This window comes from Sminthopsis crassicaudata, chromosome 6, assembly GCF_048593235.1.
Source record: "Sminthopsis crassicaudata isolate SCR6 chromosome 6, ASM4859323v1, whole genome shotgun sequence".
In the NCBI taxonomy this organism is placed as follows: domain Eukaryota; kingdom Metazoa; phylum Chordata; class Mammalia; order Dasyuromorphia; family Dasyuridae; genus Sminthopsis; species Sminthopsis crassicaudata.
This window is the reverse complement of record NC_133622.1, coordinates 216402751-216430443: the sequence shown is the minus strand read 5'-3', so window position 1 is coordinate 216430443 and position 27693 is coordinate 216402751. Positions and strand designations below refer to the sequence as shown.

At 34.4% G+C, this 27693-nt stretch overlaps 1 protein-coding gene across 2 annotated transcripts in view; it reads right to left on the bottom strand.

The window, feature by feature from the left end:
- Positions 1-20992, bottom strand: part of BBOX1 (gamma-butyrobetaine hydroxylase 1) — a 107082-nt gene extending 86090 nt beyond the window's left edge. For both annotated transcript variants that reach the window (XM_074275536.1, XM_074275537.1), the window contains exon 1: positions 20491-20992. The gene's annotated coding sequence lies outside the window, so the exon portion shown is untranslated. The remainder of the gene's footprint in view (positions 1-20490) is intronic.
- Positions 20993-27693: the final 6701 nt, after the last annotated feature.

The following is a 27693-nucleotide window of genomic DNA, read 5'->3' as shown; positions in this document are numbered from 1 at the left end:
ACACATCCTTACAACAGTTTCTATCAGCTTAAACCTGAGTCTTCTCACTCTAAATCTCAAGTTCTTTCCTTTGCCCCATATCACCATTTAGAGAAGACCTGAACTTTGCTCTGTCCCTCTGGGAACAAGTGGGAGAGGATGGGAGGAAAGAATTGCAAGTTGTTTTTGCTGGTGATGGAAGCATATGGAAGGACTGTTGCTGTGATGATTCAGAGCTGTACTCAGGATTGGCTCATCTTCCTTGCTAAAAAAAAAAAAAAAAAAAAAAAGAATAAAGAGAGAAAGAAAGAAAAGCCAGTCTTAGGTGTTCCTGCAAAATCCGCTAATCCCAAAGCAAACTCTTCTTTCTTTCATTGCTCTGTGGGAGAATCTGTGCGATAGACATCTTATTTTCTTTCAGGAGGTTCCCAAGGGAACCAAGCTCACACAGTTTATTCCTTTTAGAGAGTTTGGTCCAGTTCCACTTGGCTGACTGTCAGTTATCTGAGCCTGAGGGATGAAGAGTTGTTTTCCAGGCATTCAACTCCCCCCCACCCAACCTCAACCCCCCCCCCCCACAAAGTATTCTGTGTATTGGAATAAGTAAGAGAAAATGGATTTTTTGAAATGCTTTAAATTTAGCTTACTTCTGCCCTCAGCAAAAAATGACTAAGGGTTTCAAATTGAGCAGCTGAGAAATAAGGAAATAATCACCAGTTAACTCTGGGAGTCCCCCAGTGGCCAATCTAGGTAAGACCCAGAGGAGGAGGGGCACAGCAAGTGAACCAAGTATTCCTGGACCAAGAATCCAAGCTAGTAAGCAGACTTTTCCATATGAAATAATTGTCTCCCTGACTGTTAATTGTTCCTATGACGCAGTGCACACAGGGTGAACATTGTTTTTATAACGATTCCCAAGAATAAGAACTTTGCTTCTGTGAAGAGGAATTGCTGTCTTCAAAGCACTTGGGAAACATTTTCAAATTTTGTGTTTTTCTTAAACCAACACTGAAGCTATTGATGTCAAGTATCTTCTGCATGATGAGATCATTAATGTTATCTTATTCTTCTCAAGTCATTTAATGGAATTTGGATAGAAACAGTTCTAGAACAAATCATTTACTATTATTTGTTTATATTTAGTATCCTTTGGACCAGTAAATACAATAACTGCTTTTTGTAGTCGATTAAATATTATGAAATAAGTTCATCTTCTCTGGACTCCCTACATGCATTCTGAGTATTATTTTAATAACAAGATGATAATATAACTCATCTTCTTGCCACTTGGCTTTAATTTCTTCTGCTAGGTCTCTATATTTTGAAAGCTTTTCATTCCATGAGATTTGGAAATGATGAATGTTTGGTTTAGTAACATCTGTTAAATATTTTGTTCTTAGATTTTTATGGATCACAGTTATATATGAATGGTTTTGGGGAAAAGTTAAAGATGTTTCAATTCTGGTAAATTTTATTTGTTGAATTTTTTTTTTTTTCTTTTTACTTTCCTTCTCCTAGATTTTCCCTGAATGCAATGCTTTTCTTCCCCCACTCCGGAGAGCCATTTCTTACAAAAAAAAAAATAGAAAAAATCAGCAAAAGTGATCAATACATAAAAAATTCTCATGTTATATAAAATATTTCATACTTGTAGTTTTTAAAATAATTTTATAAAATTCTGTTTTTTATTGTTTTGTGGTTTATGTTCTTTCCATTGCTTTATCCATTGGGTATATTTTCTGGCTCTGCTTACTTGAGTATGCATAAGTTTATGTAAGGTTTATGTAAACCTTTCTATGCTTTTCTGTATTAATCCATATTCAGGGGTGTACTAGAGCCATCTCTAATCAGCTTAACCAGTTATTAAATTTTTAGTATATCTAGTTTACAAAGCAGATTTTGATTCATTGTTTTAATTGTCTACACATGAAAAATGTTAATAATGCAGATTAAATTTCAAAGTGTATATTTTCACTTTTGTTAAGAATGTATCCCTGGGACTCTGTTATTCTATAATGTTACTTGAGGGAGGTAGAAGTGCATTATGAGCCTCAGGGAATGAAGTTGTCACCAGACTGCAGACCTAGTTACTGTAGGGTAATAATAATATTAATAATAATAAGTATTTCTATAGCACTAAAAAGTTTGCCAAGTGTTTATATCCAATATCTCATTATTTCATGATCATATTCATTGTTGCTTACAGCATTGTAATAATATTCTATTATAATTATATGCTATTGTTTATTTAGCTATTCACCAATTGATAGGAATCTCATTTAAGTTCTTTGCTATCACAAAAAGGTGTTGCTACAAATACTTTGGGGTATATGAAACTTTTTAATTTTTTTATCAGTGAGTTCCTTGTCCACTGAACTTTTCCAAGAGAAAAAGCTCCTAAAGGATATATTTTAGCCATTTTTAGGTACAATTCCACATTGCTTTCCATAACAGTTGTATTAATTCATAGTTCCACAAAAATAATCTTTTTACAATTTCTCTAATGTTAGCTATTCTGATTTTTGCTATCTCTGCCAATTCTCTGAGTATGAGGTGAAATCTCAGGAGTCCTTTTGTTTGCATTTCTCTTATGATTCTGAGCATTCTTTCATGTGGTTGTGAATAATTGACAAGGTTTCTTTTGAGAAGGGTTTAATTTCTCTATTGGAAAAAAATTTGTTTCCATTAGTTGTCTATATATTTTGTTTAGCAAATCTCTCTCAGACATATTTTATAGTTCTCTTTTCACCCACATTGATCACTTCCCCTATCCCATGTGCATTAATTTTTTGGAGCAAAATCTTTTCATTTTCAAGGAAGCAAAACTTCCCATTTTATCTTTTGTAATTTTTTTATCCCCTATTTTCTTTAAGAATTCATTTCCTTACCATAGCTTGGGTATTGGTCTGCTCCTCTTCTTATTTTTTTATGTTATCTTTAATATCCAGGCTATGCATACACTTTAAATTGATTTAGAAATATGAAATAATGTATGGGTCTTAGCCTAATTATTTTTAGATTGGTTTGCAATTTTTGCATCAGTTCTTATATGTTGAGTTCTTTCCTAGGTAATATATGTTCTTGGATTTATCTGTCCTTCAGTTATTGAGTTCCTTTATTTCTAATTCTCACTAATCTAGTCTGTTCAACTGATTTACATTTTAATTCTTTAACCAGTATCAAGTGGTTTCACTGATGGCTGTCTTATAATATGGGTTTAGTCTGGAAGTATTCTCCCTTTATTCCTACATTAAAAATTATCTTGATTTTCTGATCTTTTATTTCTCTACATGAATTGTAAAATTATTTTAGTTTGCCTTGGAAAGTATCACTTTGGCATATCATTAAGTCTCTAAATTAACTTTGGTAGTTTTGACATTTTTCTTATAGAAATAGTGTTTTAACTTGTTATTATTAGACTAACCATGAGTATTGAATAATTTCCAGCTGTCTATTTTTTCTTTATTTCTTTAAGGAAGATATAATTGAATGTCTAAAATATTGAACATATTTTAGTGGATTGCCTCCAAATTAGTTTGGATATTATCTTACTTTCTATTATTGCTTTGTGGATTTAATTAAGTTATATAACAACTTGCTGTTTTTTGGGTTTATCTTGTATCCTACAACATCACTAAATTAATATTTTTCCAGTTAGTTCCTTTGCTTATTCCCCAGGATTCTCTAAGCAAACTGTTATGTCATCCACAAATATAGATTTTTTAAAAAATTCATATTTGCCCTCTTTGCAATTTTAGTTTCCTTCTCTTGTCTTATTACTGGCCTGTTTAGAATAATATGAAATGATAATGGGGGAAATAGGCACCTTTGCTTTGATCCTGAATTTTGGGAATTTCCATTGTATTCCCATATAATGTTCACTTTTTTACTTTGAAGATTTTTTCAGCAAAAATGATTGTGTTACTTTGTCAAAGACTTTTTCTGAATCTTTTGAGATGATGATGAGATTTTTAATTTTAATATGATTAATTATTTTTATTATTTTCCTAATAAATTATTTTTATAACTTGATCATAATTTTTTTGGGATAATAGCTGTATGTTTACAGGATTTTATTTAAAACATTTAAATTGTTATTCACTGATATATTGGTCTATGATTCTCCTTTGTGTCATCTTTTTATTGTTTAGTTTGGAAGTATATCCATATAATAGAATTTAATGGAATGTTTTATTTCCATTTTTGTGAATAATTTATGTAGTTACAGGCTTTAATGATTAAAATTTGATCTAATTCTTTGTAAATATATCAGGACCAGCAGTTCTTTCCTTTTGGTAATTTCTTCATAGCTAATCCTATTTCCTTTTATGTGATTTGATTGTGTAAGATGATAATTTAGTATAGTTTGGTGGATAATTGTAGATATATGATCATATCTTTCTAGGTAGTAGAAAAATAAAGTGGTGCTAAATAAATACTAATTTTCAACACAATATTATATTCTGACATTTCATTGCATAATCTACATTGATCAATAAATTTGGGTTGCTAAAGGATAGCTATACCGTAATTTCTCATGCCACTCATCTGATTATGAATCACTATTATAAATTTCTCCATTTCTAGAACAAAAATCCACTTGACTCAACCATTTAACAAACCAAGTAGTACTGAGCTATTGTTAACCTTTATTTTTGTAAAGTTAAGTGTGATTGACATAAGCATTTCTGTAATTAAACAAAAAGCTTATCATGTACTTTGAGAACATATCTTAATCTTTGACAAGGAAGTATTTATCTTCCTATACTTTCCTTGAAATAAGCCCTCTATTGAATCAAAATTGTATGAGTGTTTTTTTTTTTTGAACATCTAGGTCCACTGTGTTCCTTTTACTGTGCTGAAGTATATGTTAAGACTGGTTTTGTGTAGGTGTTTAATTGCTCTGTGTTCTTCCCTTTAGGCTTTGGCTCCATTAAGTCTCTTTATGATACAGAGAACTTCATCCTTTAGTTTTTGCTCAGTAAGCTTTGCCTAGCCAAAAATAAGGTATTTTTGTTTTCATCTGCTGGTTCAATCCCAAGGCCTTCAGTCTAGATTCTTCCTAGATACATATTAAAATATTATACTTATCTAGTCCAAAAGACATTTTGATATCACTGGAGAAACTTTTTCAAGATGAATTGTCGGCTTAATTCCTTAATGTTCCATTCATTCAGTCCCTATAACCTGATGTCATCACTTGTAATAAATTATATTATTAATATGAATTATAATTGATCATTTAACTTGAAAACTATATTCAATTCTATTCAAAAGTGATGCTAAAGTACTTAAGGTTATGGAAAACCACAGAGGGCTTAAACTGTCTGCTAGGGAAGAATCACATTTTATATATATTAAACATGACAGTATTATGTTGGCAACAGGTTTTAAAGAAAAAAACATTTTCCACATGGATATCTAATACCCTAATGATCTCACTATGCTTGGAGCTATCTTATGTATCTAAATTTTATGACTAGTCAAGGATTGGGGAACTTAATAAAAGACTGCGTAATCAGCAACGATCAAGTCAAAAAGCACTGATTATATGCCTTATGATATATGAAATCCAGTGATAAATGCTGAAGTGTAAAAAGTGACAAAAATGTCATGGTATTTTTATGTAGCAATAATAGGTCAGAGAAGTTCTTGGATCCAGATGAGGAAATTGAGACTCATAGACTTTTAAGTTACTCGCTCCATGTTCATTCAACTAGGAAGTATCAAAAGAAATATTCTACCTCCTCCAATCTCTTTCAACTCTTCAAACTGTTCCTGACTGCAAGTCCACTGTTGATTTCAAGATTTTACCAAGATGTATTGTTATGATCCACAGCTGTGGAGGTTCTGGGAGAACTGACCTCTCCCTTAATGATTCCCGTTTTTTGTTTTTTGCTGTTATTTTCCCTCTACAGCACGGTTTAGACACTGAGGAATACAAGCAGAATACAAGAAACTGGATGGTTGTAGCAGGTGTTGATCTTATCATGGAGGCAAACTTTCAAATGGAAAAAAAGATTGTAGTCAAAACAGGCATTTAAGTCTCTTATCAGTCCCTTGGATTGGCCCTTTGATGTGTTGGCCCATTTAATTACTCCCACTAAAAAAGTCTTACCGGGGCTCTTCCTTAACTCTGGAAGAATCCTTCTTATGAACAGCTCTAGTTCTTCTTGTAATTCTTATTCCACATTCAAGCGCCATATGTTGGAATGCATGAGAGACACCTGACAGTGGCTGCTGGAGATCCAATCAGAATGGATCTCCTCTTGTGAGATTATGATACAAGGAGACTGAGAGGCCGTTGCGTTGTCTGACCTCTCTCCTCTTCCCTCTGTTCCAATTTATCTCATTCCCAATCTGCAACACATGTGTTAGCAAAAGCTGCCCCACAATTCCTTCAGATGTTATGATCCACAGCTGTGGAGGCCCTTGGAGAATTGACCTGTCCTTTAACAATGTATTATTAGTATCTTAAAATTATCAGTCCAGCTATAATAGAGGTCATACTGGACTTACAATTAAAAATAGGTTCAAATTCCGGCTCTGATGCTTATTATTTATATATTCAGAAAATCCATAATATCTCAGAAAGTATCATTTTCATCAGCTGAAAAGTGGGCAATATGATAATATTTATGCTATCTCATAGAGTTATGAGGACTCTTATATTGAGGACTCTGTGACTCTTAAAGTGCTACTTCTGATGCTTTGGTCCCAGTTACATCAACTACTCCTTTGTGACTTTGGGGACATAACTTTGCCACTTCAGGTCTAATTTTTTTTCCATTTGTGGAATAAAGGGGTCAAAATGATAAATTTTTTATGTTGGATCCTCAGCTATAACCTAGTCTTCTGACTTAATATTTCTATATTTTCCAATATGACAGGCTACCTTTCAAACTATCAATCATTCAACAAGGATGAATCATTTAACTTTTCTTACCTTCTGGTTCTTCTTCTTTAAAACATGGAAAATGACTATATGAATTTCATTATATTTTAAGTGCTTTAGGAGAAGTGATTGTTTTTTTTTTTGCCTTATAAAAAAAAAATCTGTTCTTCTTGGTGCTTTATTTAGTACAGTGCCTGATTTACAGTAGGTATTTAATAATTGTCTATTGATTAATTGGTACTTTCTCTATACTTATAATCCCATGATTTCTTTTTCTTTTTCTTCTTTGGATTATTTGAACATCTTTTCTAAGCAAAGACATCTGGGTATCTCCATTGTGGTTTTATAAGTAGCTCCATCTGAAAAATACTTCTACAGCTGCATAGTAATTGTTGTCTGAAGATACTTCAATGACCCTACTTCATGGGGGATACTTTCTCCACCAAATGTGTATTCCAACTCCTCTATAATTTAGAAGAAACTCTTTGAGAATTATAACTAACCTATTGGCTATGTTGTGATGAAATTGATTTTCTCTAACCTTACCTTGGATGCTCCTTGGACAGAAGTTATCCATCACTGGCCTGTATTTTCAGCCTTCCTGACTTTACCTTACCATATTTTGTTGGTATAACATTTGAGGGATGCCTAACTACCACGCTATAAGAAAGCATAGAGCAACATAGTATTTAATTTTATAGGGTTAGAAAATTGGGATTTTGTGTTAATAGTTGAGTTTTCCTAGGAGGGGTCATTTTTCAAATTATGAAGTGAGCTAGGAAACATTCAATATTAAAGCACTATTATCTTTATGCAAATAAAGTGATACCAGAGGGCAATGGGTATCTGAGACTCGGGTTTAAAAGTCACCAAAAAGGAAATATGGAAGGTTCCTCTTAATCTCCTTTCCTTCCTTTGCCTTTCTTCTATGTTACAGGAGCTGTCAAACCATCCCTGGCAACTGGTGAACTCAAGGCATCTGCTTTTCAAGGCAATCTTTTGAGTCTGAGGACCCAAGTCACTTAAAACTTGCACTAATCATAGTCAGCTGTTTTCTTCTATTTCTATCCTCATCCCTGGAACTCTAAATGTCTTGCTGTTTACTTTAAAGAAACAAGTGTTTACCAAAAAGTAATGTTTGTTGAAAATACTAAATTGAGAAACTGGAGATGAGAGAGGGTCAATTATACTTCAGCATGGGGTTGGGATTCATTAAGTATTGGCTTCTCATGATAGTTAAGTGGTACCTTAAGGGGATATTGTGTCTTATTCCCATATTTCCATGTTGGAATTAATTAGTGTCACCATTGTCTTAAGGGAAAATCTTGAATGAATCATGAAACTAAACTAGTCTTTTGATTTATAATGGTGTAATAATTTCAAAGCATTAGGTGGGCTATAAGGAAGTATTCTTTATGGTGTGATACTTATTTAAGAAAAAGTGATATAATTTTAAAGCTAAAACACTCTAATGGCATGTGACCAAAATACAAATATGAACTGCCTAATTTTTCCTGATATCTTTATCAAAAATTGTTTATCCTGATTACCTTCCATAAACACAATAGCTGGTAAATGCAGACTTAAAGGTGCCTGCTCAGTATTTATTACTAACTAAATTTCCAGGGTAATCTTCATGGTTTTAATACTAGCTTTAAAAAAGATGAGAGTTAAAAAAAGATTTAGTCACCCCCCTTAGCCCAATTATTAAACAGACCTGGTGGGGGCTTCCTGCCAAGAGGAAAGTAAAGCTCCCAAAAAGACAGCCTTGACCTGAGCTATTCTTTGTTGGTGTAAGGGTTTGACTCACAAAAGGACTGAAAGATCCTTCAGCTTATGATTAATTCACAGGAAATTCTGAATACTCCTTTCAGGGACACAGAATACCTTATGTAGGTGATTCTTTCTACTCACTTCATCCATCACCCTAATTTAAGCTTTTATCATCTCTCTCCTGTAATAAATAAACCTCCTGATTATTTCCTTGACTCAAGTCTCTCCCTTCTCTCCAATGTATTCTCAACACAGATGCCAGTGATATTTCTAAAACACATTTCATACCATGTTATAATTCCCACTCAGAAGCTTCAATGATCCTATAATATGTATCCAAAGCATGAAACTGTAATTGAGAGAGGAATAATATCCAGGACTAGTAGATATATGGTCTGCTTCCTTACAGAACATTTACAAAATTATGTAGCATTCTGGGTTTCACATTTTAATGGATATTTCTAAGTTCTAAAAATTCATTAGAGAATAAAAAGGAAAGGGAAAAACCCCTGGATGTCATATCACTTGAAGAGGATCATTTGGCAAACTAGAAATATTTTCACAGTAGAAGAACAGAGACAGGGGTCATTTCTATAGGCTTCAAATGTTTGAAGTCCCTGAAGATTCTAGGGGAAGTATTAGGGGAAATATTAATTTGACAGCTATGGGGAATATGGATTAGAGAGAGGAGAGACTACCATATGGAGAGCAATACATCATCCCAGAAATCAGAACTGGAAGCAGTGAGTTAAAGTTTTAGGGAGACATATTTAGACAGTGTTAAAAATCATTAGAATTAGAATCAGGAAGACTCATCTTTCTGAATTCAAAACTGGCCTTAGAAACTTACTACTATTGTGACTCTGGACAAGTCACTTAACCCTATTTGCCTCAGTTTTCTCATCTATAAAATGAGCTGGAGAAGGAAATGGCAAACCACTCCAGTATCTTTGCCAAGAAAATCCCCTAAAGGGTCATGAAGTCTTAGACACAATGAAAAAAAAAAGACAATAACAAATCAGAGGTATTTTTAAAAAGGGATTAGAATACTTTGGCAGGGAATTGATTTCTCCCTCATTCTAGGTCTTACAGAAGATTCTATTGGACCATTGGGATGTTGTAGAAGGTACTCTTCTTTAACTCCTGATTTTTCTATGGCTGCAGAAATTTCTTCTGAATCTGAGATTCTAAGATGTTGAACTTGTGATCTTGTTATAGTGAATTTCTTAAAGCACATATACACATATAAACTTTGAATAACAGAGGAAGGGAGCTAAGAAACCAGTATACACCTCATGTAAATCATAGCACAATAGCTCATGTTGTCATTGCTACCTCATTAGTCAAATGGTTTGGAAGTTACTATCCCATATCATAGCTATGGGCAAAGTGAGTTACATTACCATTGATCTTTCCCCTTCCCCTTCTGTGAACACCTTTGTCATCACTTTGCACATAAAGAAATTGAGGCTCAATGAAGTTGAATCATGTCTGCCCGTGGTCATACAAATAGCAGGAGAAAAACAAATGTTAACTTGTCTGGCTACAAATATATTTCTCTTTCTTTGTATTATGTTTCTTTTCTATAGATAATGTTAGCGGTTTTCATCTGTGAGAAACCAAATCAAATTTCAATTATCTCATATATTATCACTTAGGAAAAAAACCCAACAATTTGGAAAAATGTCAGAAATTTGAGAGTTTCCAACCAACTCCAAAAAGGTTTCATGTTGACATATATGGTTTATTTCTGAGTGCATGAGGCATCTTTAATTTTGAGAAGCTTTTAGCTAGATAAGTTGCAAACATAAAAACATCTAAATGGAAAAGTTCTGTTCTTTTCCCAATAAATTACTTGAAAGGTCTTAGTATGATCCATTAAGACTTAAAAAAATCCTGATAAACATAGAATTCAGAAATGAACACTCTGCCAAGTTACAGACAAGAAATCTGGAACTGATTTATTTTATAGTGCATTAACATTGCTTGGTAACTTTTACAACCTTACTTAGAGGTTCTTGTAAGAGAAAGTTATTTTCTATGAATCTTCTGTAATTAGTTAGGAGATAATATATTTTTGCTGATCTGGAATTATGCCCAAAAAGTTATCAAACTGTGCATACCCTTTGATCCAGCAGTGCTGCTATTGGGCTTATATCCCAAAGAAATACTAAAGAAGGGAAAGGGACCTGTATGTGCCAAAATGTTTGTGGCAGCTCTTTTTGTAGTGGCTAGAAACTGGAAGATGAATGGATGTCCATCAGTTGGAGAATGGTTGGGTAAATTATGGTATATGAAGGTTATGGAATATAATTGCTCTGTAAGAAATGACCAGCAGGAGGAATACAGAGAGGCTTGGAGAGACTTACATCAACTGATGCTAAGTGAAATGAGCAGAACCAGAAGATCGCTGTACACTTCAACAACAATACTGTATGGGGATGTATTCTGATGGAAGTGGAAATCTTCAACATAAAGAAGATCCAACTCACTTCCAGCTGATCAATGATGGACAGACACAACTACATCCAGAGAAGGAACACTGGGGAGTGAATGCAAATTGTTAGCACTACTGTCTATCTACCCAGGTTACTGATACCTTCAGAATCCAATACTTAATGTGCAACAAGAAAATGGTATTTACACACATATATTGTATCTAGGTTATATTGTAACACATGTAAAATGTATGAGATTGCCTGTCATCTAGGGGAGGGAGTAGAAGGAGGGAGGGGAAAAATTTGGAAAAAATGAATACAAGGGATAATGTTATAAAAAATACTCATGCATATATACTGTCAAAAAATTTATAATTATAAAATTTTTAAAAAATTAATAATAAAAAATATATTTTTGCTGATGCTTAACCAACTAATAAGGTTTCCTTTTATTGGGTATCCTGTAGTTGATTTGATTTCATCAAAGCAATACTCTATTTACTGTGGGTGTAAGGTGCTAAATTCAACAAATATTCACAAATTTATAAACTGAGCTTAATGTAGTTAGGAGAAAAAAAATGATCCTTAAAGAAAAATGTGAATGCTGCTTAAAAAGCATCACTTAAACATTTTTAAAAGGCTTCAAGTAGATGCTGGATGGGATTGGCTAAGATTACAGAGCTAGGAATCACCAATCTAGGAAAAAAATCAAGTGTCAGATAGAAATATAAAGCAATTTTTTGTGATAGTTTTATGTTTTAGAAGGGATAAAAGTTTCAACAATTTAAAAGTTAAGAACGTAGCAGATAAAACCATTCAATAAATACAGCACATGTTGCAAAAATGGAGTTTAATAGAATATTATTGAGTTAAAAAATAACCTTCCTCCTTAACACTGCTCAAGAGATTTTTCTTCTGGAAGGATGGGAGGTTCCTGCCCTTACCCAGAATTGTTGTAGTCACCAAAGACCCAAACATCTCAATTGAATCAATCAATCAAAAGTAAGCTAGGTGTACATTTTTGCATTTGAGGAGCAGACCAGTAGAGTGAATATCTAATCCAGTAGTCAGAGAATCCTGGAGGAATTACTTTTTGTGCAACAAAAGGAAAGTGAAGGGAGAATTTTCTCTCTCTTCTTCCTCCCTTAATTTAAAAAAGCCAGAAGATTCCCAATCAGCAACAGTAGCAGTATCCATCAGCAACAATTGTGATGTCCTCAGAACGTCAATGGCTGACTCAATTGTCTACACTGGGAGCTGAGAGTCAGAGCAAGGTTAAGTATCTTATACCAAGGAAAGGTATCATCAGAATTCTACAAGGATGCTTATTCTTGGACTGTCTGAGCCTGACATAAAACAATAGTTAAAGGGAACTTCATGAGGGTTCCAGGAAAGAGAGAAAAAAAGACTTCTAATAACTAAGAGTTGTTACTTTATTCCTTTTTTTAGAAGCTCTATAGTTTTTCTTTTTTTAATTATAGATTTTTATTTACAAGATATTTGCATGGGTAATTTTTCAGCATTGATAATTGCAAAACCTTTTGTTCTAATTTTTCCTCTCCTTCCCCCTCTGCAGATGGCAAATTGACCAATACATGTTAAATATGTTAGAGTATAAATTAAATACAATATATGTATACATTTCCAAACAGTTCTTTTGCTGAACAAAAAGAATTGGACTTTGAAATAGTATACAATTAGCCTGTAAAAGAAATAAAAAATGAAAAAATAGAGGGATTGGGAATTCTATGTAATGGTTCATTGTCACTTTATTCCTTAGCCACATGGACTCCCTTAGATTTAAACCTTTCTCCAAGGGGAGAGAGTATTCAACCCCTCCCTCCAGTTTGAGGGGGATGTTTTAATACGAATTGTTTTAGTATAGTTTCTTAGTATAACAAAGTTTTAAAAAAGTTTATTAAATCCAATTGATACTTAAATGGGCAGCACAGAAGTGGGGACTCAAGCAACGATATGAGACAATCACACAAATTCTTAGTGTTACTCTTAGAATCCTGAAGAAATAGTAGCAGTTGCCCTCTGGGGACCTAATCTGATCATTTGAGGGGGAATTGGGGAAGTATTCAGAATGTGTATCAGAATGTATTTCAGAATGGTCATTATGCTTCCTTGAAAATTTAAATCAGGTGCCACCTCCACCATGGGCCATGTTTTAGTGTTCTGTTTCTTTTCACAAATATATATTAATATAAATTTCTATAACAGGGGATGTTCCATTCTTTGTGCTGGGTTCCTCAGTGCCTGGCACATAGTAGATACTTTATAAATGCTTGTTGGTTTATTAGTTCAGGGATTTCATATAATTTTTCTTTCCTAGTTTGGCTCGAGTTGTCTTGTTATTTCTTTTGGCTATTTAGTCTTAGTTATTAGTCTCTTCGTTATTAGTTTTCTTCGTAGTGGAGAAAGTGCTGAAGACAAGATGGTTTGTGAAATGGACCCACTCACATATAATTAAGAGTTGTTGGCCAGGAGCAAAATATTTTCAAGGATTATTTGTTCTGGGGAAATGAGTATGTTTGCTCTGTCAGAGAAATCATTTGTTAATTGCTTTCCATTATGATCTGAACTCAAATCTTATTGAATGCAGGTTCAACCCTCTTTCCACAAAGTTTTTTTTTTTTTTTTTTTTTTTTTTTTTTTTTTTTTAAGTGTTATCAGCACTTGGCATTTTACCTCTAACTTTCAAATGACTTAATAGAGTATTAAATTTTAATCTCAGTCAATAGCACCAAATCCTTTATTTTTTTTTTACCAGTGAAGTATTGAAACCTAGAGAATGGGATTAACTTGTTCTTTATCATCACAGAGGCAACCCAGAATTTGAATCTATATCCTTTGATTTTAAATCCAGTGTTGTTTCCCATACTACATTGCCTTTTAATGGTCTGGCTCTGAATGGAATGAACAATAACAACTTTGAATTAGAACACATTTTTTCCTCCAGGATAGTCTGATTCCACTATTAGTCTTGGGCAGTATGACCCCCCTCAGAGCTAGAGGAGACCAGAGTATATTGTAACTTTCTTCTGATCAGGAACCATATCTTATTTTTTATCCTTTGTAATTGGAAAATAATAGATGCTCCATAAATGATGGTGAGGGTGACATGTGACAAGTGTGTTATAGTGGAAAGCCCTAAAGGTCTTAGAAGATCTGGATCTGACTTCTGCCTGATAATTACAGGTGATATAAAACTGAAAGAATGACCTTGTCACTCTGCGTCTCAGTTTCACCATCTGTAAAATGGAAATGATGATCATTCTCTACCTCACAAACATCATGAAGAAAATGTTTTGAAAACAATAATGTGTTATATAAATATGAGCAATTATGATCTAGGAAAATTGCCTTCTGGACAAAAGTTATTCATTTTCTAATGCAAATAATGAATCCCATGATGTGATCTCATTATTCAGATTCACATTATATTTCTTCATTGGGAATATAAAACCAAAGGCCCTATTTTGCATAATTATGACTTAAAATGGTATATGTATCTGCTCCTAGTTTCTTTCTTGACCTTCAGTGTTATGCCATTTTTATTTTAAAATGCCTTTTATAGCATTTGCTTTTGTTGACTACATTTACTCCTGATTACTCTTTACTTCCTGATTTTTCATCACTGTTTTGGGCTGTCATTCAATCATTTTTCAGTAGTGTCTGACTCTTTTTGACCCTGTTTGCAGTTTATTGTAGTGTTTTGGTACTTATTTCTACAGCTTATTTTATAAATGAGGAAACTGAGACAAATTTGGTGAAGTGATGTGTCCAGGGTAATACAGGTGGTAAATGCGTGAGACTGGATTTAAACTCAGAAAGATGGAATCTTTCTGACTCCAGGCTTAGTGTTCTATCCACTGAACCATTCAGCTTCCCTTTATCTGCTTTTTCTTATATGATACCCTTTTTAGCTCCACTTTGTTAGATAATAATCTATTTCCTAAAAGCTAAGCAACATATACTCCAATGCTGCATCTTGGGCTCTCATTTCTACTTTCTTTTAGTCATCTCTCCAGTTTTCAAAAATCTAATGGTCATCCCCAAGCTGGTAATTCTTACATCTATGTTTCCAGTCCCAAACTCTCCCCCTGAGTTCTGATCCTTCATAACCATCTGTCCCCTACTATATTCCTCTGGTTACATCTCCTGTGCCCAAACAGAACTCATTATACACTGATGACATCACAGGACATCACAGTATCTCTCTGTTCTGGAATAACTATCCCTTCTCCTGCCCATATTTACCCCCCCCTTTAAAAATCCTATTCTTCAAAATGGCTCGTTTTGATTACTTTTTTGAGGTTTGTATTATACAAAAATGTATATGTGTGGGAGAATGGATGGGGAGAGAAAAGAGATGTTCAAAGAGCATGCCTTAAAGATTAAGTTAACCAAACAATCTTAACCCTGAAGATTTGAAATATTTAAAATGTCAGTTTTGACAAATATCCGTGAAAAGCTTACTACGTGCAGAATGCTACTTGAAACACAGGGCGAGAAACACAATGAAGAAAAATATAATTTCTGACCTTTTGAACTTCTTTATCTTGTGGGGTGAAAACATTTAATAGATTAACTTAAATCTTTTGATATGGAGTACTAATAATATAGTGGTATTTGCAAGTGGGCTGGAAAATGTACATTAATGATGTTTGTTGTTGTTAAAGATAGGGTTACCATATTGCATCTGTGTTTTGTTACCTTTAAATTAGGTGTTTAGTTTGGCTTGATTTGACTGTGAGAATATGAGCCTGGAAGCCTGTACCTCCATTGTAACAAATCAGTCAGAATACTTTTCTAGTATTTTAATGTGATTTTGAAATGAGTCTGTTATGGAGATTTGCAAAAATAGATTGGTAGTAGGATTTTTCCCCTGAGGCAATTGGGCATAAGTGACTTGCCCAGGGTCACACAGACAGGAAATGTTAAGTGTCTGAGATCAAATTTGAACTCAGATCCTCCTGACTCAGATCCTTCTGACTTCAGGACTGGTACTCTAGCCACTGTACCACCTAGCTGCCCAGTTTGTAGTTCTTTTTATTTTATATTATTATATCTGTCTTATTATAGCTATATTTTGCTCAGTGTCTGAATGGGAGACCTGATGTAACATGGAAAGGCTTAATTGGCTGTCACCTGTCCAGTGCCCACCTATCTCTCTTTTTTTCTAAAACTGATTTCTTCATAGTCAGGTCTCTTGATACAGTAAAAACTAAATGACTGCCAAGAATGAGGTCTAAAAGGAACCGAGTTAGCCCCAATTCACAAAAAAACCTGGAGCCTTTTGTTTACAATAAAATCCTGTCTTTTATATAGCAGCAGTGTAACTCCAATTTTTATTGAAAGATTTTACAAAAGAAAATGCAGTTCTGGTAAAATTTTCACTGGAATTGTCATTTTCTTCTCTATATTCATAAACAATAAAAGGTAGTTCCCAAAATTTCCCTATTAAGAGAGATAGATGTCAGAGATAATCCTGAAACTTTATCCATATTTTGCCTCATTTATCCAAATATCACACAGGCAATAACTTCACTTATATGGAACACAGATGAAAATCAGAAAAGAAAGGAAAACAGACTTTTGAACAGCTGAAGTGATGTCTGAACTAAAACTCAATACACCTACTCTGGGAAGCCTTTTAATTTTTGTTATATATAGTTCTAAAAATAATTATTACTGTTACTATAACACTAGTGTTTTAAGGTTTTCAAAGCATATACATATATATATGTATATATATTACGTATATATTATTTAATGCACATATATAAATCTCATTTTATTCTCCTAACCATGCTCAGAATTAGGGGCTATTACTTTCTCCATTTTAAAGCGGAGGACATTGAGGTAGATAGGGTTAAGTAACTTGCTCAAGATCACATAGCTACTGTCTGAGACTGGTTTGAATTCAGGTGTTTCTGATTTCAAATCCTAATTCTAACACAGCTGTGATAGATGAAAAAGGAGACATGTATGAAAGACATGTGTGAAACATTGAAAATAAAGTCTTGGAGACTCTTCCTTTAATTATCTCTAGCCTCTAGCCCTTTTCTAGACTTTCTGATCTTCAAAACAAGACCTTCTGCATGGGTACATGCATCTGTCCATCTATTCTTCCCTTTTCTCTCTTTCTTCCCTCTTCCCTTTCTTCATCCATGCTTGGTTCATAATAGATCCTGATTGGTGATTAGTAATTAATTAAAAAGTGAGAGAAGTTATAAAATATATGAAGATAGAAAACTGAAAAACAAAGAATACCATGAGATCCTTGATTTTCAGTTGAAAGGGACCCAAAATCTATCCCATCCTTCCCTTTCATTTTACAGATAAAAAAAACCTTGGGATCAGTGGAATTAAATGATGCCCAAAGTTTCATAGGTATCAAACATTAGAAGGAGAAGTGGGCTCAAGATAAGACATTTTTCATTGCGCTATATGTAATTGGGGGAATTGAGTTCAGGAATTGATGATTAATCAAAATTAGCATCTTCTGCTGAATGAAATGAGAAGGACCAGGAGATTATTATATACTGCAACAACAATACTATACGATGATCAATTCTGACGGATGTGGCCATATTCAACAATGAGATGAACAAAATCAGTTCCAATAGAGCAGCAATGAACTGCAACAGCGAAAGAACTCTGGGAGATGATTATGAAACACTACATAGAATTCCCAATCCTTCTATTTTGTCTGCTTGCATTTTTATTTCCTTCTCAGGTTATTTTTACCTTATTTCTAAGTCCATTTTTTCTTATGCAGCAAAATAACTCTATGGATATGTATACATATATTATATTTAACATGTATTTTAACATATTTAACATATATTGGTCTACTGGGGAGGAGGTGGGGGGAAAGAGGGGAAAATTTTAACAGAAGGTTTTTCAAGGGTCAATGCTGAAAAATTACCCATGCATATATCTTGTAAATTAAAAAAAGCTATAATAAAATAAAAAAAAAAAGAAAAAATTAACATCTCTCTGGTCGAAGAGTAAGAAAACCTTAATCATCTCCAAGAAGTATGACTTCTAAATTTTTTTAATACTAGCTTTTTATTTTCAAAATACATGCAAAGATAGTTTTTACCCTTGCAAAATCTTGTGTTCCAAATTTTCCCCTTCTTTCCCTCATCTTCTCCCCTAGGCAGCAAATAATCCAATATATGGTAAACATGTACAATTCTACAATACATATTTCCACATTTATCTCACTGCATAAGAAAATTGGATTAAAGGGAAAAATGAGTAGGAAAAAAATAAGAAAACAACAAAAAGGTGAAAATACTATGTTGTGATCCATACTCAGTCCCCATCATCCTCCCTCTGGATGCAGATGGCTCTCTCCATTACAAAGCTATGGGAACTGGCCTAAATCACCTCATTGTTGAGAAGAGCCAAGTCCATCAGAGTTGATCCTCATATAAGAAGATATGTGGCCCTGGACTACAACTGCTCTCAGATATTTTCTTATCTGCAAGACAAGGATAGGCCATTCTGGCCAGGCTTCCCTCCAGTACTTGTGGATACTGATTCCAAGATTCCATCCAAAGCAATATTTTGACATTTTTGTTTTTGTAATTTGAGGTTTATTTTCTTTTGCTTCTTTCCTTGAAGATAGGTCTCTCCTTCAAAGACTTATTTATTTATTTAGGGGTTTTTGTTTTTTGACTAGGTGAAAGTAGAGATTCTTTGCCTTATCTCTTACCTACCCTTAATCACTGAATGGGTGTTGCCTCAATCATACTAAGACTTGGTGAAAACTTTAGCTTAAAAGAAAGCCAGGTTCTCTCAATATATCCAGGACCATCTCCAGTGGTCTGATCTACATCTGGCCACTGCACCCACATGGCTCTGGAGGGGAAAGTGAAGCAGGTGACCTTGCCCAGCCTCCCTCACTGAAATCTAACTCACTTGTATCACTTTTCCAAAGTCACTCTTTCAGTATGAAGGACAATAAACAACAAGAAGAAAAGCAAAAAGAAAATATCTTAACAACAATAAGCTGGTTAAGAGGAATTATTCTGTGTAAAAAACTATGATGTATGAATAGACTTCTGATCAATAGCCAAATATAGCTGGCCTGTTTTCTCAAATATAAAGTGGATTAGATCAGTGATCTTCAAATATTTTGATATACATAGTTGGGAAAAGTTTTGAACAAACCCATATGTAGATATGACATTATATGAAGAAATATATATGTAAAACACACATGAATTTATAAATAAATTTTCATGTCTATTTATAGAATACCAGACGTGGAGTGGGAAACCGGAGTTAAAATTTGACCTTCCACACTTATTGACTGAGTGACTTCTGGCAAATGATGTTACCTCTGCCTGCCTCAGTCTCCTCATTTATAAAATTGGAATGATAGTACCATCTACCTTCCAAGATTGTGGAGATCAAAGTCCTTAGCACAGTGCTTGGCATATAGTAAACACTCTATAAATATTAAATTTTATTTTTCAATGTTTTATAGTTTGCTAAATATATATATATATATATATATATATATACATACATATATATATACATATATAGTATATACATATATATATATATATATACTATCTAATTTGAAACTCTTGAAGGTAGGTGCTATTATTTTATAGATGAGTCTAAAAGTGGTTGGCCAGAGTCACGCAATTACCAAGTGACTAAAAAGATTTGAACTCTCATCTTCCTGGCTCTAAGTTCAATATTCTAACCACTGTGACACTCAACTATCCTTGTTAGGTCCCTTTTATTTCCAAATATATTATCTTGTCATCCTTAAATAAAGATAAAAGATGTACAGTATTATCAGACAAGGCAGTACAGATTTGGGAACAGGACAGCAATCCATAGCATTCTTTGTTGTCATCAATAATCATTTATTAAGCAATTATTATACACTAGGCAATTAGGTAGTGCACTGGATAGAGTGCTGGCCCTGGAATCAGGGAGTTTCTTGTGAGTTCAAATCTGGCCTTAGATAGTTATCATATTTTATATATATCTATATATATTATATTATATTATATTATATTATATTATATTACATTACATTACATTACATTACATTATATTATATTATATTATTATTACATAGACAGGAACTTAATCTTGTTTGCCTCAGTTTCCTTATCTGTAAAATAAACTGGAGGAAATGGCAAACCTAGTGTTGTTGCCATGAAAACCCCAAATGGGGTCATGAAGAATCAAATATGACTGAAGAAATGATTAGAAAACAAAAAAATATATCCTAGGCATTCTTTGAAGTGCTAGGGGAAAAAAGGAGAAAAAACATTAAAGTTCTTCCCTTTAAGGAGCTTATTTTCTCATGATAGCTGGATGGAAATTGAAAAAAAGGAAGGGAGGGAATGGACTTACCATGGAGCTATGGTGAAGGAAGAAGTCCAGAGACTCAGGAGGAAAGCCGGGAGAGATTTGAAGGAGTCAATTTGGCTGGCCAGGATTAGAGGAAGGGGCCCAAGGGTCGATTGAATTTCTGTGATGAAAGGGTTGCTGTGGTTGGTAGAGGAAAGTCCAGAAATCAGGAGAGCATCCATGAAAGGAACATCCCTTCAATCAGAGCCATTACTGGATGATGAAGAGCAAATCCTGCTGTGGATTTGTAGTCCTGGTTTCATGAGGTGCCTGAGTTTGTATTTATTTTCAGTGCTCTTGGGGATGGGAATGTCTTGATAGCCCAACTTGCTGTGCTGACACAGAGTGCTACTGGGAGCTACTTGCCAAGAGTTCTAATAACATGGTTGTTATCCACACTTTGTCCATGAGATGTTTAAAGAAAGAGTTACTGAAAGCTTATCTGCCTGTGGTTTGGGAACATGACCTCGGATTCACAAGTTTCTGAATGGTGAGAAAACTGTTTATTCTCACCATTGTCACGAAGTCAAATGCTGAAGAATTCTGCTTGATCCCATTTGACAAGAATGTGTGGAATGCTTCCATAATCTCTACCCAGTGTTGTCCAGGGAACGCAATGGAAGCAAGTGTGAGAGACAGGATCTGTTTTTAAGGAGCCTGTGATGTTTTGGGGCATGAAAGAGAGACAGGGCGGTAATAGAGAAGTGGGGTATGGATTTGGAATCAAAGGAACTGAATTTGGATCCCAGCTTTGCCATTTACTATCTGTGTGACTTTGGACCAGTAATAATTTGTCTGAGATTTGGCATCCTTATCCACAAAAAGAGGCTATTGGAATAGATGCCTTAAGGAGTTTTGCAGCTTTAAAATTCTATATAAACTATGGAAGCCAGCTATAGTGGATGGAGAGCAGCTTCAGAGACAGAAAACTTGGGTTCAACTGTTACTTATCATCTGTGTGACTTGGACAATAACTTCCCCAACTCTTAATGACTTCACGTATAAAATGAGAGAGAAGAGGTGAATCTAATTTTGAATCTATTACAGTATGTAATGCTTATGTACCCAGTAGTCTAAGAGCTCATTCTCCAAGAGCCAGGCTGAATGGTGAGAAAACTGTTTATTCTCACCATTGTTACTGAGTCAAATTCTGGAGAAATACATTCCTTCAACCCTTCAAGAGGGATGTATCTGAAGAGGTGAGTGTCCTTTTTGAATTGCTATAAGCTCCAGGCCTTCATTATTAGTTGTAAGAAAGCAGCCTTGGAGAAGGAATTGATGAAACACTTGAGGATCTTGGCCAAAACTCCAAATGTGCTCACACATTGTCATATACAGTTGAAACGACTGAACAACACAGCAACCAGCAACCCGTTTTTAAAAACCATTTAATCAATTAGTTCCTATAAAGGGATATTTTTTTTCAAGAATGTAACAGAGGGCAGCAAAAGAACTCTGGCAGTTGAATATGAACCACTACACAGAATTCCCCAAACCCCTATTTTTGTCCGCCTGCATTTTGGATTTCCTTCACAGGCTAATGGTACACTATGTCAAAGTCAGATTCTTTTGAACAGCAAAATAACTACTTGGACATGTATACATATATTGTATTTAATTTATACTTTAACATATGTAACATGTATTGGTCAATCTGCCATCTGGGGGGGGGATTGGGGGAAGGAGGGGAAAAATTGGAACAAAAGGCTTGGCAATTGTAAGTGCTTTAAAATTACCCATGCATATATCTTGTAAATATAAAGCTATAATAAAAAAAAGAATATAACAGGGGAGCAGTTAGGTGGTGCAGCGGATAGAGCGCCAGCCCTGAAATCAGGAAGACCTAAGTTCATATCAGTAAAATCACATTATCCATGCGGACTTTCTATATATGCACAACAGAGATACAGTTCTCAGGGGTTCTGTATACCTTTTTCTATTTCTCTTCAGTCTTGTGGATGTAGATCAAATTTTTTTTTGTTTAAGTCTGGTTTTTTTCTTAGAAACAAATGGAATTCCTCGATTTCATTGAATGACCATCTTCTTCCATGGAAAAAGATGCTAAACTTAGCTGGGTAGTTCATTCTTGGTTGCAGTCCTTGATCTTTTGCCTTTCGGAATATCAGGTTCCAGGCCCTTCTATCTTTTAATGTGGAGGCAGCCAGATCTTGAGTGACCCTTATTGTGGCACCTTGGTATTTAAATTGTTTTTTTCCTAGCTTCTTGCAAGATTTTCTCCTTTGTGTGGTAGTTCTGCAGCTTAGCCACAATATTCTGTGGTGTTCTTTTTTTAGGGTCTTTTTCAGAAGGAGTTCAATGAATTCTTTCGACATCTACTTTCTCTTCTGTTTCTATTATCTCTGGACAGTTCTCTTTGATGATTTCCTGTAAAATAGAATCTAGGCTCTTTTTTTGGTCATAGTTTTCGGGAAAAGACCTAAGTTCAAATCTGATCTCAGACATTTAAAACTTGCTAACTATTATGTCCCTGGGCAAGTCCCAATTGCCTTGGCCAAAAAAAAAAAAAAAAAAAAAGAATACATCAGACAGAAGAACAGATATTTCCCCCTCCAATATTCTTCCTATATTACCTTTGTTTCTGAAGAGAGTGAACTCATACTTAACCCAGCAGTCCCACTTCACGTGCAAATCAATTTAATTAAATTCAGTTCAACAAACATTAAGCATAGTATATATGCAAGACTTTGAGTTAGATACTGGAGGTACCAAGATAACAAATGACACTCGGGTTCCCCTGCATTTCCATGTTCACAGGAGCAGGAGCAAAAAGAAAATTACAAAAATAAGTAGGATCCAAGAGATGATTTATGAATACAAAGAAGTTCAGAAAAAAAGCACAATTAAAATTTGAGGAGGAAGAAAGCAATTTAAGTTGGGGAGATTTAGGAAAACAGTTATATAGTAGGTAGGATTTGAGATGGGTCTTATAGGAAGTAGATCTCAACAAATGGAGATACAGAGAGATTGTGTCCCAGCCACAATGCATGGAAGGGTAGGGGGAAAATCACAGAATAACTATTAGTTTAACTAGAAAGTGCATAAATGAGAGCAATATTAAATAAGGTAGGGAAGGTACATGTTCATCCATTTGTGGAGGGCCTTGAATACTTAATTAAGAAACTAGTATTTTATCTTGTAGTCAATGGGGAACCATTGAGAATTTTTGAACAGGAAAAAGAGCTGACCATTATCATGCATTAGAAGAACTGTTGTAATGTGTAATGGATGTCGTTGTATTGGTCAATTATTTGGAGGATGGATGGGAGAATAGAGAACAGGAGACTAATTAGGAGTTTGTGATGAAAATTGCCTCAAAAGAATGACTCCTGAACAAAACAAAATAAAAATTGTTGAGGCACTTGAGGCACTTTTATTCTGTAAAATTCTATGGTGGATGTCCTTCATTCTCCAAGAGAACTGAAATGACATCACTATGTTAGAGTCAAGTATTCTAGGAAGAATTTTATGAAAATTCTATGAGGAATTTTATGAGGGATCTCTTGATGACTAACGCCCATTACTAATTTTCTTTGTAACCTGACTTCACACTACGATGGGGAATGAACTGGCTTGGAAATCAGGAGGCCTCTGTTACAGTCCTGGCTCTGCTACAGACTCAACATGACATAGAGAAAGTGATTTCCCCTTTTCTGTCCTTATTTTTCCTGCCTGTAGAATGAAGGCGCTAGACAGGATGCTGCCTGGTGTCTTTCCAGTTTAAACATTCTGTGTTCTATCTTGTGTTCCAAGGTCATATTTGGAAGGGACCTTAAAGGTAATGTCCAACCCTTTCATTTTACCAAATGAAGAAATTAAGGCACAGGGAGATGAGGTGACTTCCAACTTCAGCAATCTGCTAAAGGAAAAAAAAAAAGAAATATTTATACTACACTAAGGGATGCCTTCTATTAGGAGCTTGGACTTGTAGTCAATCTTGCTATTTTTTAAAGGAAATGGGAGAGAATGCAAACCATAATTCAAATTTCCCTATGTATTTCTATTCCAATTTGCAGTTTATTTTTTTATTTTTTGCCATTAATAACCGTCTCCAAATTCTGTCTTTAGGGTGAGTCTTTCCATAGCTGATCTCAACCCAAACATGCAACTTTTGGGAAAGGTTTAGGAAAATCTGTTCAACTGTTTTTGTAGGGAAAAAAGTTGATATAAAGTACCTTCTTTTCATCCCAAGCCCAAAATAGCTGAGTTTATTCTTCCAAATGAGCTTGTGGTCAGGTCTTTATGAAAGAGTTTGAATGCAGATGAAAAGAGGTTATATTTTGGTAAACAGTCTATATATGTATGTGTATAGAGTAGAGTCATTATGGGAAGCAAAGCATGAGACAGATGGAACACAAATGACAAAATCTTGACAAAGAACTGTGAAAAACTTGGCTCAGGGCAGACTTCAAAGAGAAGACTGTCTCGCAGTTCCTGGTGTATTTTTCCTGTGATCTTCACCCAAGAGCATAGGGCCATGCCATGTCCCTCTCCAGGCTTCTTTTACTGAACAGAAACACAATTATATTTCAGATTTAATTTAATCAGAGTACTATTAATAAGGCAAATATGATATATATCATCTCCTCTCCTCCCTCATCCTTCAAAATGTATTCCAATATATCATTGGAGCTGTGATCACAAAAATGCCAATATTCCCACCAAAATTGTACATTATACCTACCTTTGGCAACCCGTTCCTTGCGATATTTGTCCTCGATCTCCACTATAGGTGGTCAATGCATCATATTTGGGCATTCTTTGGTTCTCATGTCTTTGTGTTGGGTGATAATTGAGCATTTGGATTGCCATTGGTTTGCTTTACTCCAACTATATGGTCGCCATTTAATAGTCTCTTCTTGTAACTTTCTCTCATTATTGAACCTTTGTAATCTAGCCTTTAACCTCATCACTCAGTTACAACTGTTTTCTCCAAAGTTTCCAATGATCTCTTAAATGCCAAATTGGATATATTGTTCTCAGATTATCTTCGTTGTTGATCAATTTGCTGTATTTGACACGCTTGATCACTTCTTTCTCAAAATTCCTTAATGGATTTTGGGACATTTTTTCCTGGCTTTCCTATTTGTCCAACCACCCTATCTCATTCTCCTTTGCATCTATTTCTTCTAACTTTGGGTATTCCCTAAGGATCTGTCCTGGATCCTATTTCTTCTCTCTTTAAACTCTTTCTTGGTGACCTCATCAACTCTCATTAGTCTAATTAATTATCATCTCTAGAAGGATGAAGTTCAGATCCAAGTAATGAGTCACAATCTCTCACTTATCTTCAGTTCCTCATACTAAAGTACATTTCAAATTTGAATTTCCAGAGATTGTGTGTCTAAAAATTAAACTAATTCTCTCTCCTCATCACTTGTTTTTCTTTCAAATATCTCTATTACTATTAGAGATAACACTATTCTGGTCTCCTACACTGACAACCTCCGAAGCCCATCTTCACATCTATTCACTGTCTCCCTCCCTATTTCACATTTCTAAATGGTTGCCAAATCTTGTCATTTCTATCTCTAAAACTTCATTTAGAGATATTACTTAAGTTGAGGTCTGAAAGAAATTCAGTATTTTATAAGGAAAAAGGTGAAAGATGAGAATGTCTTTCAGTCACAGGTAATAGTTTGTGCAAATAATATAGATATACTTCACTAAAATCCCTCCTCTCTATATATTTATAAAGATCCAAATCCCTCTCCTCTCCCTACTCTCTCATCCCTCTATAACAAAACATTTTGGTTCAATCTTTGATTTTTTTTCTCCAAGATAGTCCTTCTAATTCTGAAAAGTTGATGTTGTTTCTGTTGTGATATTTTCTTCTTCTTAATTAATTATATTCTTCTTAATTATTCCTATGTCCCCTTCCTTCTACTCAAATGACCACTGCCATAGTCAAGGCTTTCTTACTTCTTGCCTACATTTTTGCAATCATTTCCTAATTAGTCTCCCTCAAATCTCTTCCTTCTCTAGTCCATCTTCCACAGAGTTGCCAGTGTAATTATAAATTTTATAGCACAGCCCCCAGCACATAGTATAGGTACTTCCTTTCTGTGCATGGGCTGTCTCACATGCCCAAAGCATAGTTTCCTCATCCTTTCTTCATAAAATCTCTATCTTCAAGACTCAAATCAAGCATCACCTTCTACATAAAGCTTTTTTTGGCTAATGTCTTTTCTACAATTACTGTTGTTTCCTTCTGAAGTTACTTAGTACTTAACTCTTCATATTTATTTATATGATTCTCTTTATATTGTCTATGTTTGTATACCCTTTTATGTCACTGACTCCTGTGTTAGAATGTTGAGAGTAGAATTTAATTTTTTTTGTGTTTGTATCCCCACTTTTAGCAGAATTCTTAGCATATAGGAGATGATTAATAAATCATAAATAAAAAATAAAAGGAATAGATGATATTATAGGTCTGTTAGAGAACTGGAATATAAGTCTCCACTGAAGGGTGACATTGTGCTGTTGACGTTCCCGGGGTTCACAAAAGACATAGGAGAGTACAAGTTTTGGAAACTTCTACCACATGGGTAAGGCTTCAGGGTTTTTATCTTTGGGTGTTATACTCCGAAATGGGTGCTGGTTGAGGACGCTTCTGGGAAAATACAGAGAAATTAATTTCTCATTGATTGTAATTCATAAAGACCTTCAACTAAGCCAGAGGTTGGCAAACTACCACTCTGTTTTTATATGGCCAAACCAGCTAAGAATAGTTTTACATTTTTAAATGTAAAAATAGTCTGTACAAAACTAGGCCTTAGATTTGGCCTGGAGCTCCCAGGCATGGAGAGGTTAGTGTTGTATCATGAAAAGAAATGTCTATATTTACTGAGTCACAGGTACTTTAAATATTGAATTATGAAGAAAAATACATTTCTTTATTATTTTTATTAGAAGTTGCAAAAGACAACATAGAGTGCCAGAAAGATATGTCATAAAGATATGAATTTAAGGGCCACCTCTGACACATTCTGGCTGAGTAACCTTGGATAAGTCCTTTAAGTTTCTCAATGCCCCAGAAAACTAAGCTAGGACAGAATACATATTCATCTGTATTTGTAGAAGGCACTTAATCTTTGAGGTCTACTTATAGTGATGGCATAGGCCTATATATAAAAAAAAAATCACAGTAGCAATAATATTTAAAAGTTTAATTTATTAAAGTTT